This window comes from Solanum lycopersicum, chromosome 8, assembly GCF_036512215.1.
Source record: "Solanum lycopersicum chromosome 8, SLM_r2.1".
Taxonomy (NCBI): Eukaryota; Viridiplantae; Streptophyta; class Magnoliopsida; order Solanales; family Solanaceae; genus Solanum; species Solanum lycopersicum.
The window spans coordinates 8,292,583-8,312,153 of NC_090807.1; the positions used below are offsets into that span (position 1 = coordinate 8,292,583).

General features: G+C 32.1%; 1 long non-coding RNA gene across 4 annotated transcripts; it reads left to right on the plus strand.

The window, feature by feature from the left end:
* The first annotated feature begins 693 nt into the window (after positions 1 to 693).
* On the plus strand, positions 694 to 18,896 carry LOC109120929 (uncharacterized). Of its 4 annotated transcripts, none has more exons than XR_002028336.3 (6): positions 694 to 878; positions 6,680 to 6,742; positions 13,755 to 13,909; positions 17,000 to 17,108; positions 18,128 to 18,494; positions 18,566 to 18,896. It is a non-coding gene; the product is annotated as an uncharacterized lncRNA (long non-coding RNA). The 4 variants fall into 4 exon arrangements; XR_003247798.2 differs by having other exon boundaries at positions 18,401 to 18,494; XR_002028335.3 differs by lacking the exon at positions 13,755 to 13,909.
* Positions 18,897 to 19,571: the final 675 nt, after the last annotated feature.

The window sequence follows — 19,571 nt, forward strand, 5'->3', positions numbered from 1 at the left end:
TTGACATATCGTACATTCCATGTAGTGACTCTATTCGACGCTACATCATTTTATGATACAAATTCAGGTACTCCTGACAGTAGGCAAATAATTAGGCTCACTTTCACAAAACTTTGGTAAGACTCATTACTTTCGTAGAGCTCCAATTTATCTTTAGTATTAGTAGTTGGTTATAATGTTAGTAGAGTATTTAGGTAGCGTGGGGTCTTGTAACTCTTCAGATTTGGAATATAAGGAATTTTTTTTTTGGATTGCAGGCTGTCTCTACGGTTTTAGTCTATGGAACGTAGAATCTTTTAAAGGTTGTAAATGGAAACCATAGAAAAATGTAAAATAAATTTTTCAAAACAAGTCTCAGTACTCTTTTTACTATACACCAGGATGGTCTTTCATCCTATATACGAGTCATAGATAGGTCTTTTAAGTAAGTTCCAAACTTACTAAAATTTTGAGGATCAAAGTTTGTTTTGACAGTTGGTGAACCGCAGGAAGACCTATGAGCCATAGAAATATTTTGTCAAAAAATAGGTGAAATCATGTTTCAATACTTGGTTTACGATTGAATAGTACGGACCATTAGTTTAAGAGGCTTTTAAGTCTTTTCCTTAATTCTTTTAATCCAATAATATGTAAATTTACCTTTTATCCTAAGCCATATATAAAGCTTTTACCCTCCAAATTACCCATTTTCAATTCATTATGCTAAATCCCCTAAACCTAACCAAACTCATCCTCCCTGAAATTCTCTTGAGGCTAATAAAGAAGAAAAAGAGCTAAGGTTCCCCTCAACTATTAAATTCTCCATTCTTTTTGGGATTTTAGCATCAAGCTATGTTGATATTCACCTATGGAGATCTTTCCCCCATGGGGTCCCCAAGGTTCCCAATTTCTCCTTCGATTTCAATTGGTTCAAGCTAGTTTTTTCAATTTAATTTTCTCGGGTTTTACTCTATTATGATTTATTGTTGTTGATATAGTCTCGCAATGTATGATTTGGTGTTAATACATGATAATATGTTGAAATTATGTTGACATATGCATTATCCATGATTTTTTATTAAGAACCCAAAATGAAAGTTATAAACTATAAATTATGAATTTATGCAGGTATGCATGTTTTTATGAAATTGTTTAAAAGATTTGATGATGCTTTGAAAGGAAAGTATCAATGTTATAGTGAAAGGATTTGTCACATGTTATTATGATCATAATTGTGAAAGGATTTGTCACATGTTATTATGATCATAATTGTAAAAGGTATTTCTCACATATGGATTTACATTGGTGAAATATTTTCCATCTATGTTGAATTATGTTTAAGGAGTTATTCTATGTTTTGATTTTTGAAAGATTGCATTGGTTTGATCATTTCCTTACCTATAAATTGATATTTGACTTTTTAGCTATTTCCTTCGGACTTGGACTTTGCATCCGGAGGTCTTTAATTAAGGTGGAGACTCAATCAAAGTAGTCTCTAATAGCAACATTTAGTCCCAAATTACGTGCCCCCATAGAATCGTCTTAAATGACCTAGCTAGGGGATCCACTTTACCAAAATGATGATATGTACAAATTTGTCACATCTGGGGAGAACCCCCTAGAAGTAACATAGCGTACTTGACCTCTCGAGGTCTTATACAAGCACATAGTTATCATTCATCGCATTAAAATAGTAAATTTAGCTGAAAATTTAAAACTTTTCATAGCACATCATATGCTAGAAACTTTACTTCATATATATATATATATATATATATATAATATAAGTCGTAACACATATTTAGACCCTAAGTCTCTTTGCCATCTTAGACTCAACAACCTTAGAATACATTAGGGACACGTCCCTTAAGATATAATACAAAACTATATGATATTTAACAGTCTATATAGTAAGTACACATTAGGACATCCTTGGACTTAAGGATTCCTTTCTTTGAGCTTTGGAATCACCTATCAACCTCCTCAATCATGTAGACACTCTTTAAGAATATATAACCTACACTTTGTGTAAAAAGTAGATAAGAATGAGATTAGTACAAGAATGCACTAAGTATGAAAACCATGCAAAAACATGCATTCAAAAGGGACATTTTCTTGAAATCATACTTCATGCATTTTTGAGTAAATCTTCATAAAACCTTTAGAAAATAACATTTATATCCTTCACATACTTCATATAAACATATTCAAAGGACAAACATCACATAAGATCACATTTAGAATTTATTGCATTTTTAAGGCACATTACAGTAAGCTCTTTTTCCCTTAATAGTGAACCATCTTCTCTTTTGTTCATTAACTTCCCAAGTAACCCTTTAGTGATACTTGGTGCAATGCATCACGTTAAGGTCACAAGGAACATACATATAACCTACCTAATCCAACACATATCATCATATAAGTACAATCTATCAAAGACACATTTAGGTAATGGCCTTAGGAACATTACAGTAAGCTACATCAAGTCACACATACATTTACTTCTTCCCATATTCATCATTCTTAGACCTTTTTCATGACCCCAATCTTAGTCTAATAGTGCAATGAACATATAGAAACCCATATCCCCATACATTATTAGTAAACCCTTCATGAGACCAGAAACCTTAACATTCAATTATGCATAAACAAGTAAGTGAAGACAACTTCATTCATGTCAATACAAGACCTTCATCATATAGTGATTTACACCAACATAGTGCATACAAGGATAAGATTACATCTCATAGATTCATACCCTGCACATCTTCATAACAAGTTGACCATTACTACAAAGTCATGCATAAAGAACATATACATAATGACATGCATTGGAACACCTTCCTAAGACTTCCCTCAAGAGTCGTTTGTGCAATGTATAGGTGAAGTCTCATACCCCCACCTACACTAAGCAACTACCCTTAGGTTATCCTAGTTAGGGTCCTTCCATTGTCCATTTTACATTAGGGAGACTATAGCCTTAACCGACATAGACCATGTGATGCTAAACATGGAATCCGGTGTCATAAAACCCCACACCGAAGGAAGGTGGTTTACTGGCCAAAGTAGAACCAAATGTGACATAGCTTTCTAGGTGGATCCACTAGCTAGTATCTTATGGTGGCAACATAGTTATGGAACTTGGTGGTACATGTGAAAACCCTCTTTATGCCTAGATGGGGCATTATGGTTATTCACTTATGGAAACCCTATTTATACCTATTGAGGCATTGTAGTTATCCACCTCATGAGATTTATGGTGACCTGCCTTCCCTTATTGGGAGGGGATAGACACTTATATTCAAGTTCACTCGGTGCTAAGCTAAGTTATCTTTATTGAAAAAGCCTTTATTATCATTTATTTATAAAACATAGGCGTAGGAGATTTATACCCATATATGCTTAGCTCATAGGTCATAGATGAAAGTTCATCAACATAAATCATGTGAGAAGATCCTTTCACATGGACATACCATATGTATTAGCACTATCTACTTTAAGAAACATTTGAGCACACCTTTCAAGGCTCATCTATTGACTAGATCATCATTCATGTGTGTGTGTATACATATATGTGAGAAAACCTTTTACATAACATCTTAAGTCACACATGCTCATACATTCATATTCATAAATATAGAAACCAAAACTTGAACTATCCTATTAAGGTACACATGTACAATGCATAGGCAAAGTCCTAAACCCTTGCCCATATTAATACACCTATCAAATCATCCTAGCTAAGGAAATACATATCATACTTTCATAAACGTTACCTTATCATTCATAGCAGTATACACTAGTGAATATGAGAAATACCTTTCATTTAGACACGATGACCTATACTACTTGTTACATGCATGTAAGTGAGTGTGTGTGTACATTGGTCAACATGATCACATAATGGATATCAATAACACATTGAGGCATCTCCCTTCGTAGACCATAATACTCTTTCAAGCATAGACCACACAACACACAATAGCATAGGAGACAAGCCAACTTCGTATTACACTTAAGACTCCTAACTTGTGCTATTCATGCATTCACATATGGGTACATAGGCAAGGGATTGTTAACCATTTAAACTAGTCAATGGCAGAACCTATACTTTACCCTAATATGGATATACACATGCTTATGCCATAGCCATACAACCTAGGTCACAACTAAAATAGGAAAGTAGGCATAAACTTCACATAGGGTAATCATTATAGCCACATATTCATATATTCATCAATTCACCTTCAAGGCCATAATCAACACATATATAATGACAATAAAGTAAACACCACCACCATAAGTGGACCATACCAGACAATGTCATACAAGGCTTCATAAACATTACTATAAGAAAATAAAGAAGTAGAAGAGTAGAGAAATTCTTACCAATCCTTTAGCCTTTGATCATCATTGACCAGTACTACTATTTTATCAATAAATCAAGTATAGGGCAGTAGCTTAAGGTACCATAATCATTCATTAAGTTAAACATAAGCTAATACAAGGTCATGTTACTACTAGTACAATACATTAAAATACTAGAGGGTAGAAGGACATAGACCATCAACCAATTGCACTTGCAAGGCAGTAGCTAATCATATTCTTAGTTATAACGAAATCATGCTTAATCCCTTCAAGATCAAGCTTCCAACATATACATTAGGCTTATTAATTTTCTAGAGTACAAAGGAATTATCCAATACTATTTATTCCCTAAGTCCTTGACCATCAATCATATTTTAACAATAACATACATGTTAGGCTGTATCTAATCTGATCTTTACTAATAAAAAATCATGCTTCATCTAACCATAACTCGAGATCACATCACATACATAACCTTTTTTTTAATTTGATCATCAAGTATTTACACGCACAATTCATCCATAATACCAACTAAAGGAAGTAGCTACAATGATGCTTTGCATAATCAAAATCATACACAATTGTTGTAATCAAAATTCACTGTAACACATAGAACATATGCTATTCAAACCCAAATCTTTATACATTGATCCTCATGAATCGTTCATCATCAATTCATGAGCAATTAACGTAAATTACAGTAGATTTAGACACTTCAACGTAAGAAAATCACAATTCAACCATTAACAAGCAATGATCACAAAGCCCATGCAAAGCTAAATCGATTTAAGGAGAGAACATGGGTTCATCATGCAATTGGAGTAAAATCACGTTCAAACCAATGTATTAACTTAATTCATCATAATTTAATCATTCAAAACATTTTCAAAAAGAACCCATGGCTAGATTGAAAAATTAAAAGATTGATCATAAAATCTTCTTTGAAAACTTTGGGAAGAACTCTCCAAGGGAAAGGTTACTATAAGATGAAGGATCACTATACCTTTGTCTAGTTGAAAACCTATAAAACTTGGTGATTAATCCATGGAAATCCAAGCTCCAAGATTTTCTTTAGCTTCACCAACAATGGTGGTTTCTAGGGAGAATATTTTGGAGGGTAAGGTTTAATTTGTGTGATTTGGTTTGGGAATGGATGATCACGTTTTAGATGACTTATACACACCCAAAAGTATCTAAATAAAACTATTAGATTCAGGTTAGTACGTTGGGTGAATTTCCTATTCACCCCTTGGTAAAACAGTCCGCTGGACAGTAGCTACAGGCCACCATCAACGGACCCATCGATTGGCCATTGCGCAGTCTATTGGCCATCCTTTGGCTTCCGTAGATTGGTAATTATACAAATTTTGGGTCTAGACCTTCCCAATATAATTTTTCATCGACTAGACCTCACCTACGGACCGTTGGTTGACCAACTAGCCGTCGTTTGGTCCGTCGATTGACACTGCCAAGGCAATGTCTCGACCAGCCTTGGGTCCTTCTTGTGCGGCCTTTTGCGGGGCCCTTTAGAAGTTGTACCCAAACTTTTACAATGTAAATACAAAATTTAACAAGTTTTATATCTTCTACATGAGTTTCACCCAAAACAAATACTCACAACTCGTCTAAACAGGCTAGGCCCCATCTAGACACACGTTGAGCGTCTTAACGGCTATCTTTCGAATGCCTTAGACGTTCTTGGTCGTTTGAACTAAAAAATTCTTGAAACTCTACATACCATATTTAAACATCATTATAAATTATTTTAAGACTTCATAAGCTCATATCATACAATATATAAACACGCACAGACATATGAGACACATATGTGACTAGTTGTCGAACGTTTTGGTCGTCCCTTGACGTTCGACTTCCAAATCATTTCAAACTTATTACATTGCCTCTATACCATATTATAATTCATTTTGGGACCTTATAAACGTATTAAAAACATGTTAGTATCTAGACACCCTAACTCATTTTGGAGTCTTACAAAAATATACCTTGGGAATAGATTTCCCTCTTTTGATATGAGGGTTATACCCGATTCTGTGATATAGCTCTAATGGTCTTATTGCCAGTTAAACCTAATATCCCAAAAAATGGTTAAAATTTCTTAAATATTTTCAGATTTACTTTACTTCAAATGCATTGACTATATTCAATTATTTTCATGTGTTATTTCTTTATGTTTAAAATATTTAAATATTGACCATGTCTACATGCTTTAAATCATTATGCTATCATTTCCATGTTTATGCATATTTCCCCATACATAGTAGATTCCATGTACTAATGCATACTTGTGCCTAACTTATCTCATGAATTTTAGGGTCCGACGTTCCTACCTTATAGACTCGTGGATAGACATTGATTGGGTGCTTCAAGTGGATTGGTAAGTACTTATGTTCCGAGGACCGAGACACTTAATAAATTTATGTCATTTCCCTTTTTCCAACTTTGTATGTGATGTATGGCTTACATCCCAGACACCCCATATGATGTATTAGATGGATTTTAGACTTATGTTAGGCTTTCACTTTGTCAGATTTTTTAATATATATAAAATTCTATCTTTCGAAATCTTGGTCAGTCAAATAGTTCAAGTTTTCGGTCAGTTCCCATTCTCCTCACCCCCCTATAGTCCATTATTGGGTAGTGATATAAGCTAATTGTCTTCTGTAGGACCTCCATGAGATTGTATACATCATGTTACACCTAGGATATACTTTGACCATGTAAGGTCTTGTCTTAATAACCTAATAGCAATATGTTTGAGAATTCATAGACGAGTCAGTAGAGTTATAACTTTCAACATTATTTTACAAACATACATATTAGTTAAATTTCAAATCTTTAAATAAAATATTCCAGTTTGTTTCTAAAGTTGAGAAAGAATCAAATATGCCACTGAAATATAACATCTGTATTTGAAAAGAAAGGAAAATGCATATTTTAGCTGGTGTTTGTGTCTATGGGTCCCATCTACGGACCGTAGGTGCTCTTACGGGGCGTAGATGGAAACTGTAGGTGGTGGCAAAAATAATTTTTGAAATTTAAGTTCCAATACCCTTTCTAAATTTCACGAGGATAGTTCTTCATCCCATATGCGAGTCGTAGGTAAGTCCCAGACTTGGTGAAATTTGGAGGGTCAAAGTTGGGTTCTACGAATGTCATATAGGCATACACGGATTGTAGGAATACCTACAAACCATTCATGGGATCCATCGGAAGTAGGTGGATTTTAAGGTCCTAAATAACTTAACTACGGTTGTCCAATATGATCCATCGAAGGACATAAGGACCGTAGGTTCAACCATAGATGGGGGTTCGAAAGTTTTTTAAAGGGTTTTTGGTCTTTTCCTAATTATTCATACACAATACTATGTCATTTTACCTTTTTCCCTAGTCTCTATATAAATATTTTTAGCCCACATATTACCCAATTCAACTCATTCTCCTAAATTCCCAAAAAGTTGACCAAGTTCATTCTCCCAAATTCTCTCAAGTCTAAGGAATTTAAGAAGTAGAGTTAGGGTTTCATTCTAGTTTCCAAATACTCCACTCCCTTGGCTTTTTTATCAAGGTATGTGTCTATTTACCCATAAAGTCTTTTTCTCCATAGGTCCCTAAAGATTTCAAGTTTCCAATTCAATTTTCATATCATCAAATTAGGGTTTCGATTCAAAGAATGTAGTTCTTTTCCATTATGATTGATTATGATATACTAAGTCTTCCAATGCATTATTTGATCTTAATATATGATATTTAGTTGTTCATTTTCCATGCTTAATTATTCTTTTCAACCACAATCTTATGATAAACCCATGAACCATGAATTTATGAAGATAGCATGTTTTCATTAAGTTATTATTAAATAATCTAAGGCTGCTTTGAGAGTAAAGCATTGATGTTGTTGTTGTGTGAAAGTTTTTTCTCACATGAAAGATTCACAGGGTTGAATGGTTTTCTCAATTATAGATCAAATCAAGATTTGAAAGCTATTCTAAGTGAATTCTAGCTTGTATTGACTACTTAATTGTGTCTTTCCATGGATAACAAGATGAATATGACTAATGACTATTTCGTGGGATTTATACTTAGCACCTATAGGACTAATGGCAATTACACATGTCCAATAATTATGTGCTACCTTAGGTTTGTCTTAGATAAACATTAGCTAATGAATCCACTTTAGCTCAAGTTAATGGTTCTTACCTTTGCAAGTAAGGACATCTCTTTTCGATGTGGATAGACACCAGATTCCATGTTATAGATCACATTGTCTATGTCTGTTAATGAAAAACTTCCCACAATAATAAACTAAGGTTACTTTCTAAAAGTATCTCAAATATGATTCAAAGATGTCTAGCTTGCATTGATTATTATTACAAGTTATGTTTTATAATATGTTATTTTATGAAATATCTTGGTTATTACATGTTATGTAAATTCCTTTTTAGCACGATTTTATATTCGAAAAAGGTCCTAAAATACCCTCGAAGTATTGAAAATGGTATAAAACTACCCTTCATCCACCTGTTGGTTCCAAAATGCTCTTCTCATCCACCTATTGGCTCCAGAATACCCTTATCATCCATATTCGGGTTCAAAATTGACCACTTATTTAACGACTTAAAAATTATATTGTTTATATATTTTTTAAAATAATTGGTGCTCAAATATTGGTTATAATTTAATTTATTAATATAATTTTTAATCCAACCCATTACCCACTCATTACTAACTAAACCCCACCCACTTAATAAACCAATTATAATATCAAAGTCGCCATAAACACTACTAAAACATGACAAAATCATAGATTCCTCAAAATGACATCCAAAATTATTCGAGTTAGAATCGAAGCCCCAATAAAATTTAAGTTGAGTCGCTTATTTAAGAGGACACTTTCAATAGGATTCTCTTTTAAGTTTGAATTTGAAATTTATGATCAAAGGTAAAGAAGTAGTACATATTGAATTAATTCATGCACTTTTTTTTAATATAATTTTATAAATATGTATGATTTGTTTTAAAATATTTAATATATTATTTTTTAAAAAAAAGTTATATATGTAGTAACATCACATAATTTAGATGAAGGAATAAGTAAGATGAACATAGTAAGACTTTTAACTTTATTGGTAATTTTTATTTAGCCACTTGAATGTATGATAATTTACTTCTATAGATACTTTCACCTCAAATTTTAAAAACACTCATTATCAGTAGCTTTCTGTTGTTGCAATAGTAATATGACGGGTTTATTAATTTTGTGGGGTTTATTAGTAATAAGTGGGTAGTGGATTGATTTATAAATTATACTAATAAGTTAAATTATGACAAATAGTTGAGTGACACGTATCTATAAAATATATAAATAGTTTAAATTTAAAACCGTTAAATAAGTGGTCAATTTTCAACCCAAAGGTGGATGACAAGGGTATTTTGGAGCGAATAGGTGGGTGGGAAGGGTATTTTGGAGCCAATAGGTGGATGGAGGCTAATTTTGTACCATTTCCAATACTTCGAGGGTACTTTAGGATTTTTTCCATTTTATATTTTATGCATTGCTATCATATTCTGTACATTTTATGTACTAATGCATACTTGTCCCTACATTGTTTCACTAATGCAGTGTCATGATCCCGATTGACGTGATTGACACACCCACATCAACCCTCCGGTGGGGGAACCATAACGACTAACCAACTAACCTCAAACTAAGCATTTAAAGATACAAAATCAGCTTTAAGTGCAAAAAATTAAGTAAAGTTTCCATAAACTCGAAAAGTCTAACAGTGAAACTAAACAATGTGGAATTACTTCCCTAGAACCTGAAAGTTAATGTACCGAAACTCTAACAACGATCATAAGTCTAAGGAAATGGGTACAACCCAAACTAAATAAGAGAATTATCTAAAGAACTAGTCTAACTCTGAAGCAATTAGACTAAACCCAAAAAACAGAACTCATGGAGCCTGAAAGATGTGGCTCACCCTTGAATTCAATCAGCTATCACTGATGTTCTAAACGAATTCTGTCAATAGCCGCCTGAAGACGCCCTGTACTCAATAAAGAAAGAGCAAGTGCAGTATCAATACACAACCACAATGTATAGGTAGGATCACACGACCGTCCCACTAAGTGAAACATACATAAGCCATCACAACATAATAATAACATGCATAATCAAACATATACAATATCAACAACATTTATAAGCAACGAACAATTTCACATTTCTCCAAATATATAGTTATGTCATCAATGGTCCTCTCATAAAATCCACTCCCAAATTGTTAGCATATTGTTACATGGTACCCAATCCAATGTTTATGTCGAAACATGGCAACCGATCTCATGTTGATGTTGAAACGTGGAAACTGATCCAAATTAATGTGTTGGTATGCGAAACTTGATTCATTCAACAAGCCACAAGAACAATCACAAATGCATTCTCAAATGAATAAATCAAGTCATGATTCATGGTATTCATCATTCGTTTAATCTCATTTACAACTAGTGTGATCAATAATGCAACATTTGCATACATACATATATTATAATGAAGTAAGCAAAAGTATACATCACACAATATGAAATCACAACCATCACCAGCTCAAACAAAACTTGAATCCCCTAAGAAACTTAATTCTTCCCTTTTCGGATTCTTTCTGCTTGTTCTTGGTCTACAAACAATCAATATAATGCTAGGATCAATAAACAAAACCTAATTGCCTACATTATAACATCAAACCTAGGTCAAAACCTTATCCCCATACCCAAATTAGGGCTTTCTCCACCATAATTTCTCAATCAAAATCCTCTCCGTCAATAATTACCCAAGAAACTAAATTCTACATACTGAAAAATGGATTCGGAGGGTGAAAATATTTTCTTTAGCCTAAAAATGGTGGAAAATGTCAAGAAAGAAATTGGGGTCATTTCTTATGTCACGAAGTCGAAACTTGCAGAATTAAATATTTTTGGGGTATATTTATGACTTAAGTCGCTTCTGTCCCGCCAGAGCGGTCCTTACTCCACTGCAATGGCCCTGTCCTGGCAACAGAAATCCCGCCCTAGTGGTTTGCACAAAGCAGAGAGCTATTTAAAGAATTTCCAAAGCCCATTTTACAACACATCTTCATCCCACGACACACAAAAAATATTCGCTCATGCTAAGATCATTTTTGAGAGTTCTACTCTCCCAAATTCAATTTTATGAAGTCGTACGTATTCCTTGACGTCTTAGCTATCTACTCATATGATAAAATTCATAACTAGACCTCCCGTTTGTTATCAGATTTCCCCAGACCTCGTTGATTTTGATTTTGCCCAAATTTGGACTAGGTTGGAAAATTTCAAGATACTACCAAAAAGTTTTTCAGTCAAAATTTTTTCCCAGTTGTCTTTTCTATAAAAATAGGAATCGGTCATTACATGTAGGGTCCGTCGATTCCATTCCACACACTTGTGACTAGTTGATCTTTTTGACCTTTGATGATTGGTGATTCCTCATGTTTCGAGGACCGAGACTCTTTATTGTTTTATGTATTTTGTGATGTATGAGTTACGTCCCAATTAATTTCCTTATGATGTAATAGATGATTTTGAGACTTATGTTAGACTTTCAATTTCTGTCGAACTCTTTATGATATAAAACTATCTTTTGAACTCTGTAATTCTATCATATTGTATGATGTATGTTAAGTGGCTTGTATAAGGTCGCTCAGAGTCTATACGTCATGTTATGATCAGGGTGTACTTGGGACCGTGACATGAACTTTGAGAAAAAGCTCATCTATGTCATCTTTTAAAAGTTTGGCTTATTTCTTCCATTTTCATTTGATAAAAGGCTCATCCATGCTCTTATTAGTTAACTGAATACAATTTTGATTTTACAAAAATATTTTTTATATGTGGCCAATTATAATTTGGCCACGTCATTTGTAAAATTGTTTTTAAAATGGAAAAAGCTCAAATATGTCATTAAAATTTTAGAAAAGGCTCATCTATATAGCTCATCTGTTAAAAGTTTGTCACATATATTGCATTTCATTTAACAAATAATGACATGAATGAACCTTTTCTCAAACGAAAATGGCATAGATAAGTCTTTTGTTCGGAGTTCGATGGGAAAATTTGAGCATTTTCCTTCTAAAGTTATTGCATTCTCCTATTTTAAAAGCTTTCACATACATGTCATATCCTTTAGTACAATAGTAAGTCACGATAAAAGTCCTGAATGGCGACCACACCCAGGTTATTGACTCGGGGTGTGATGTTAATACATGATCAAATATCAATCTCACATTAAAAAATAGGTATTTGGAATTATAGAGGGCTGATGAAATTTTAAGTGGTCACAAAATAAAGAGAAAATTACCTATAACAACCACTATCAAAGAGGGATGTGATAGTGATACCCAGATCCTTGTCTTGTAAATAAGATATGCTTTTAGAACGACAATAATAATTTCTTCCCTATTGATTGTTAGGTTTGAAAATTATAATGTCAACCAGTTCAAGTTGATTAGGTTTTAGTTAAAATTATTATAGTAGTTGAAAGTGACCAAAGGCCTATTTTCTATTCTAAGTGATAATATGATATGTAGGCCTGTTCTTTTGTGTTGGTAAGTTAATTGAGACACTAAGAATTTGGAGATTGAATTATTAAATAATTTAAGGATTTACAGATGTTTTGAAAAAAAAAACAGGATTTTGAATAATTTGTTCATAATATTTTCTTTGAATAGTGCGTTTTCTGTTGGATTTTTGTAAAAATGTTGAAGCACAAGAGAAACCTACTTTGTTTGTCTAGTCATTATTTAAAGATATCTTAAATTCTATGTTTTGTTTTGGGTGAATCACATAAATATGCTATATCAAGAAAATATTTATCATATATGGCAATATAATTTTTATGACTAAATATAACAATTTCTTGGAATTTAAGAAAAAGTACCACCGCTTCGCCTCTTTCTTTGTTTCTCTTCCTCCTCTTCTTATTTTTATTTTTCTTCTTCTTCATCACTTTTTGTTTGTGACATCTCGCAACTAGAGGGAACTAGAATGGAGTTTAAAATCTGAAAATACTTATTTTTGAACTATTTAAGGAAACCTGGAAATTTTAAGTAAGTTAAAAGTGGGGTTTCGGTTAACTTCAAATTGTCATAACTCCTAGCTTAGGATGATGTGGGTGTAGTTCCAGATATGATTGGAAAACCCTTGGAATGATCTTTCAAACTTTGTCGGGATTTCATGATTTTGAGTTCGTATGAGTGAGTTATGCCCTTTGGAAGTTGCGCGATTGGAATAAAGAAAGTCCAATCCGGATTTTGAATGGGTAGTTGAGTTTTTTCCTTACCCTATTAATTTATTTCATTTTTGGAATTAATTAGGGGTATAAGCTGAATTAAATAAGTTTGCACTTTTATCAAAAGAATCATGTTTTTGAGAGAAGAGAAAAGAAGAGCAGAAAGGAGATGGGCGTTCAAGAATCATCAAGATCGTCGAAGTTTAACTTGTGGATTTCATCCGGGTGATCCCTAAAAAGGTATGTGAGTTTCCATATCGTTGGGTTCATTCACCCACACGCAAATCATGTTATTTTCAGCGTAATTTCGTTCTTGAAATTTAAGGATTTAAGTTCTTGATGAGTTCTTGATAAGTGTTCTTGAAGTTCCACTAAGTTTTGATGTAAGATTCTATTTGGGTCAACTTTAAACGGTCATATCTCTTAGAATATAAAAAATTACGTGAGCCATAACCTATCTAATTAAACTTAATTGAATCTAATTTCCAATGACACTAATTTCGCTTTCATCCAATTTCTGAGTAAAAGGTTGTGACTATTTCAATAACCTATACAATGTTGTTATGAATTAGCCGACGGAAAAACATGGAAAGGGTTGTTTTTGTTTTTTAACCTCAAAGAAAATCCTAAAAAAACTATTTACTAATAAAAGGTTCAAAACAATAAGATTTTCATCTTTACTAATGAAAATCATAAATTTTTAGCCATAGAGATTTCAATAAACTAATTCAAGAATGTCAAGAAAGGTTTTCTTGATCATTTACCTTCAAGTTAGGGTTTCAAGGTTTCTATTCAAGTTCTTATCCAAGATTCTTCAAGAACCTTATTCTTTCTATCTAAAATCATTCCTAAACATCATAAGACCTTTTTTTTGTTATCACAAATCATAATCCTTGAATCCATAATTCAATTCAAGGAAAGTTAAAAGTCAAGTAAAGAAGTCAACAGTTAAGTCAAGATAAATTCTTAAAGTTTTTAAAAGTCTTTTATAAACGTTTAACTTTGTTTTAAGACTGGAGTTTTGAGTTCAATCAGAGTAATAAAGTTCAGTTCTTCAAAAGTATATGGGAACTATGTATCCCCAAAGAGTTTAAAATATTTTTACATTTAAACACGTAAAGAAACTTTGATTTCCAAAAGAGCATTTGTGCTAGTTTTCAGTAAAGAAACTTTAAGCTAATTTTCAATAAAAGAGTAAATGTTTTCATATTTAAACAAGTAAGAAAACTTAGATTTCAAAAGAGCCTTCAGGCTAGTTTTCAGAAAAGATTAATAGCTTTCTAAATGAAGCAAGCAAGGAAATCGAGATTTCCAAGATAGCCTTTGAGCTAAGTTTTTTAGCACTAATCTCAAATCAAAGAAGAAGTATGTCTTAAAAATATAAGAGCAGGTATTTTTGGGAGTAGTATTGAGCACCAAATTGGGGACGATCATGAGTTTAGATAACTCATGCCTCCATAAATCATGTAGACATCATAGGTAGAAAGGGTCATACTTTTTAGATAAATCCTTTTCACAATAGACTAGTGAATCCATTAGGCAGTTTAGGTCCTATACCTTTGGCCGGATATAGGATGTGCTGGCAGGGGAGGTAGATCGTTGTATCATCACTATAACTCTTATGTGATGGTTGTCGGTTAGAAAAACTCTCACATCAGTATTTTGTATTTTTATATACATCGGAAAAAATTGTATTTTACAAAGTTCATATTGTAACTTTGCATACATACAGAGTTATCATTGTATTTCTAAATACAGAAAGTGGAAAATAAGGTTTTAAAGCTTTTTCTTTATACTACATCTATTCACACTACTTTAGATTGAAATCAGTTGAGTTCAATAGAGTTAAGTAAAGTCTAGGTAAGTGTTTCTTTCAGACTCTTTTCAAGCCTATGTTATGTTTAGCATTCCAACCGCATACTCCTACATTCAATGTACTGATGTCAGTTGGTCTGCATCGTCTTATGATGCAAACACATGTAACTAGGAGCAAGCAGCGCATTATTTATCAAGTAAGCACTCCAGAGTCAGTTGGTTAGCCTCCTTGCCTTTCTGAGGACTCCTTTTTATTTCTTTCAGTTATTATATTAGTTCATTAGGATGTTGTGGGGCTTGTCAAAACGTCCATCTCAGTTGTTTTAGAGGTTTCATAGATAGTCTGTCAAATGTTAGTTCATTCGTCATTATCTTATTGGATTATCTTCATATTTAAATTGCCACTTTGGCTAAGTTAAATGCTTATTTTTTTTAAAAAAAAACATTATGAGTTCAGTTGATACAATTAAGTTATTTAGCATTTCAATCCTTTTATTTATGCTTAAAGCCTTCCTCTGAGTAAGTAAGTCAGGCCAAGGGTTCACTTGGGGCCAGCACTGATTCTCGAGTGCCGGTCACGCCCAGGGTGTAGGCTCGGGGCATGACACTGTCATTCTTCATCTTTCTCTTCTTCTTCTTCTTCTTCTTCTTCTTCTTCTTCTTCTTCTTCTTATTGTTTCAAATTTTAACTCAAATAGATATTCTCAAATCAATTTTTGTATATATTTCACTATTGGTTTTTGAAAATCACGACGAGAAAGGAATAGAAAGATCAAAAATTTGTACAAAATTATATTTTCAAACTGAAATTTCAAATCTATAAAATTACAATAGCAAGAGTTCACCATTAGAAGTCATTATAAAGCCTCAAATTTTGAATTCATTATTTGAATTTTACGAATTTATAGTTTGAATAGGTTGTTCCTACAAATAATCGAAAATATCGTTTGGAGTTTCTATCTCAATTTTAACAAGATCTGGTTAAGTTAATACAATTGAATTTAGGAGGATATGATATTAAACTAGAAAAAGGTGAATTTTATGTAACTATGTCGCAATTACACTAAAGTTGTATTAGATAGGGGTGGGCATAAACACCGGAAAACTAAACACTGAATCGAATCTAATTTTTTTGATATTTCAATTTTTTATTCGACATTCGGTGTATGTTTTTGTATTTTATGGTATTTAAGATCTGTTTTCGATACGTAATTTTTTTTCTCGATATTTTGATTTAAACCGAAATATAATATATTATATTAATTATTTATGTTAAATATTTTTTAAAAAAAACTAAAAAGTAAAAGACTACTTTATAAGTTTTAACTTTTATACTTTATAGAAACCCACACACCTAGTGACCTAGACGGCCAGACCTAGACACCCTAATCTCCTATCCAAAAGAGTGAAGAAAGACCAAAATTTGAAAATCATTCATCTTGAATCTGCATTCTTCCATAGTTCCATTCGACTATTATTCCTTTCAAGTTTTTCTTCTTTCATTTTTTTTGTCAGTTTTCCATCAATTTTTCGGCCGTTTTTCGGCGAACAGAACAACTGCACAGGTGGCAGCAGACTTTTAAGTTTCGACGGGCAGCGATTGGCGACCACCAATCTACATAAGGTTTGTTTTTTTTAATTCATTTTTTTAAGTTAACAATTTTAAAAATGAATTTCTTCTTTCATTTATTTTTCTTTTTGATTTTTGCTTTTGTTACTAGTTAGTTATATATAAATGGCTAAGCAAAATCAATTAAATATGGGTGTGGTTGATCAATGTTGAATAAGTATGGCTGATTCTACGGATAATACACCTATTAATAGCAATGATGCGTCAATTGGCCAAAAATAACAGAAAAAAGAAAAAAAATGGATCCAAGATCTCCTATTTGTGTATTAGTTAAAGCTAAGTGTTTACATTGTGAATAATATTATGTTGCCTATACAACTAGAAATGGAACAAGTGGAATAAAACAACATTTGACTTATCGGTGTAAAGTGTATAAGCCCCCGACTATTGCACCTGGTATTCAAAAATTGTTAAACATTTAAAGTAATAATTTAGAGACTTGGAAATTTGAGCAAGAGGTACGTAGGAGAGCTTTAGTTGAGATGATAATTTTCGATGAACCTTTTAGTTTTGTTAAAAAATAAGCCTTAAAGAAGATAATTAGTAAAGTCCAACCTTTGTTTCATATTCCTTCTCGTAGAACCATAATAATGGATTGTTATGAAGTTTATGGTGAATTGAGAATAAATTTGAAACAATCTTTAAGAGAAATACAATCAAGAATTTGTCTCACAACAGACACATGGACTTCGGTGAAAAGAATCAATCATATGTGTTTGACTGCTCACTTTATTGATAGGGATTGGGTACTTCATAAAAGAATATTGAGTTTTTGTCCTATCACTAGTCATAAAGGTGAGCATTTGGCTGAGTCTATTAGTAATTGTTTACTTGAATGGAAATTGAATAATAACTTTATTGTTACAGTTGATAATGCCTCTTTAAATGATGTTGCGGTTTAAGAGTTGTCCAAAAAATTAGATATGCGGGAACTAATATGATGGAAGGTAAGCATCTCCATGTGAGATGTATTGCTCATATACTTAATTTAATTGTGCAATATGGTTTGACAGAAATTGATCATTCTATCAACCGGGTGGGACAAATGGTGAAATATGTTAGATCATCTTCTTCAAGGACAAGAAACTTCTTGAAATGTGTTGAAATGCAAAAGATAGAATGTGATAAGATGTTGTCTTTAGATGTCCATACTAGGTGGAATTCCATCTATTTGATGTTGGACACAGCAGAAAAGTTTGAGAAGGATTTTGAGAGGTTTGATCTTTATGATGGTAATTTTAATCTTTTTCTTGCGACTGATGTTTGTGAAAATGCAAGTATCGCAGGTTCAATTCAATATGAAGTTTGGGCTAATGTGAGGAATGTCACAAAGTTTCTTGAAAAATTTTATGAGCTCACTTTGAAAGTTTCAGGTTCACGGTACGTTACTTGTAACGTTCATTTTGAGGATATATGTAAACTTGATGCTTATTTGAAATTATGTATGGCAGGTGATGATCTTGATTTGAGTAAAATGACTTAGGGAATGAAAGAAAAAATCAAGAAATATTGGGTACTCCTGAAAATATGAACAAAATGATTTTGTTGAACTTGTACCAAATAATATGGTGAATTTTTCAAGAATATACCGATGATTTTTATCAAAGTGAAGATCATATTGTGACATAATCTTTTCTATGTCTTCTTATTTAAAACTTAACTACATGATTGATGAAGAAAAAGATGAAGAAAATAAAATTAAAAGATTATACTACTAAAAAGAAAGAATGAAAAAATGAAAATGAACATGCAACATCTCCATAGATGATTGGTATTTATAGATAAAATAAATCATAAAAATAGTTAAAAGGGAATTGAAAATGCATGCTATTTAAGTAGAGAATGTCAATAGATGGGTTTTTTTTGTAACTCATTTCATATGATTACAATAATTAAATATGATTGGATTTCATAATTAATAAAAAAAATATTTTATGAAAAAAAAAGAAAAAAAAGAAGAAACAAATGGAGGCCATATAGAGGTGCCACATCAGTAATTTTGGATTCAGATATATATATATATATATATATATATATATATATATATATATATATAAGAGAGACAATGAAAAGGTTAGTTTTTAACAAATGAAGACACTTAAAATGTGATGAATAACAAATTACAATTAAAAAAATTGTTCTACTCAAAATTAATTTTACTATTAATAACTTTACATATATTCTCGTACTATTTCATTATCAGCTTAAAAAATGCAAACTTTATGTATTTAATTAAAACAACAATGTAGTATATTCTTACAAAGTGATATCGGGTGTGCTCAATTAGAAGATATCATTAAAAATATTTAATACTAAAAAGAAGATTTATTCATTTATTTTATGATTGATACTAATATGATAGACCATATCATAAATTTATTGGGGCAACAATATTCGGTAGATATATAAAAAGTATATCATAAGTAATGTACCTTTAATTCAATCATGGCAAAATTT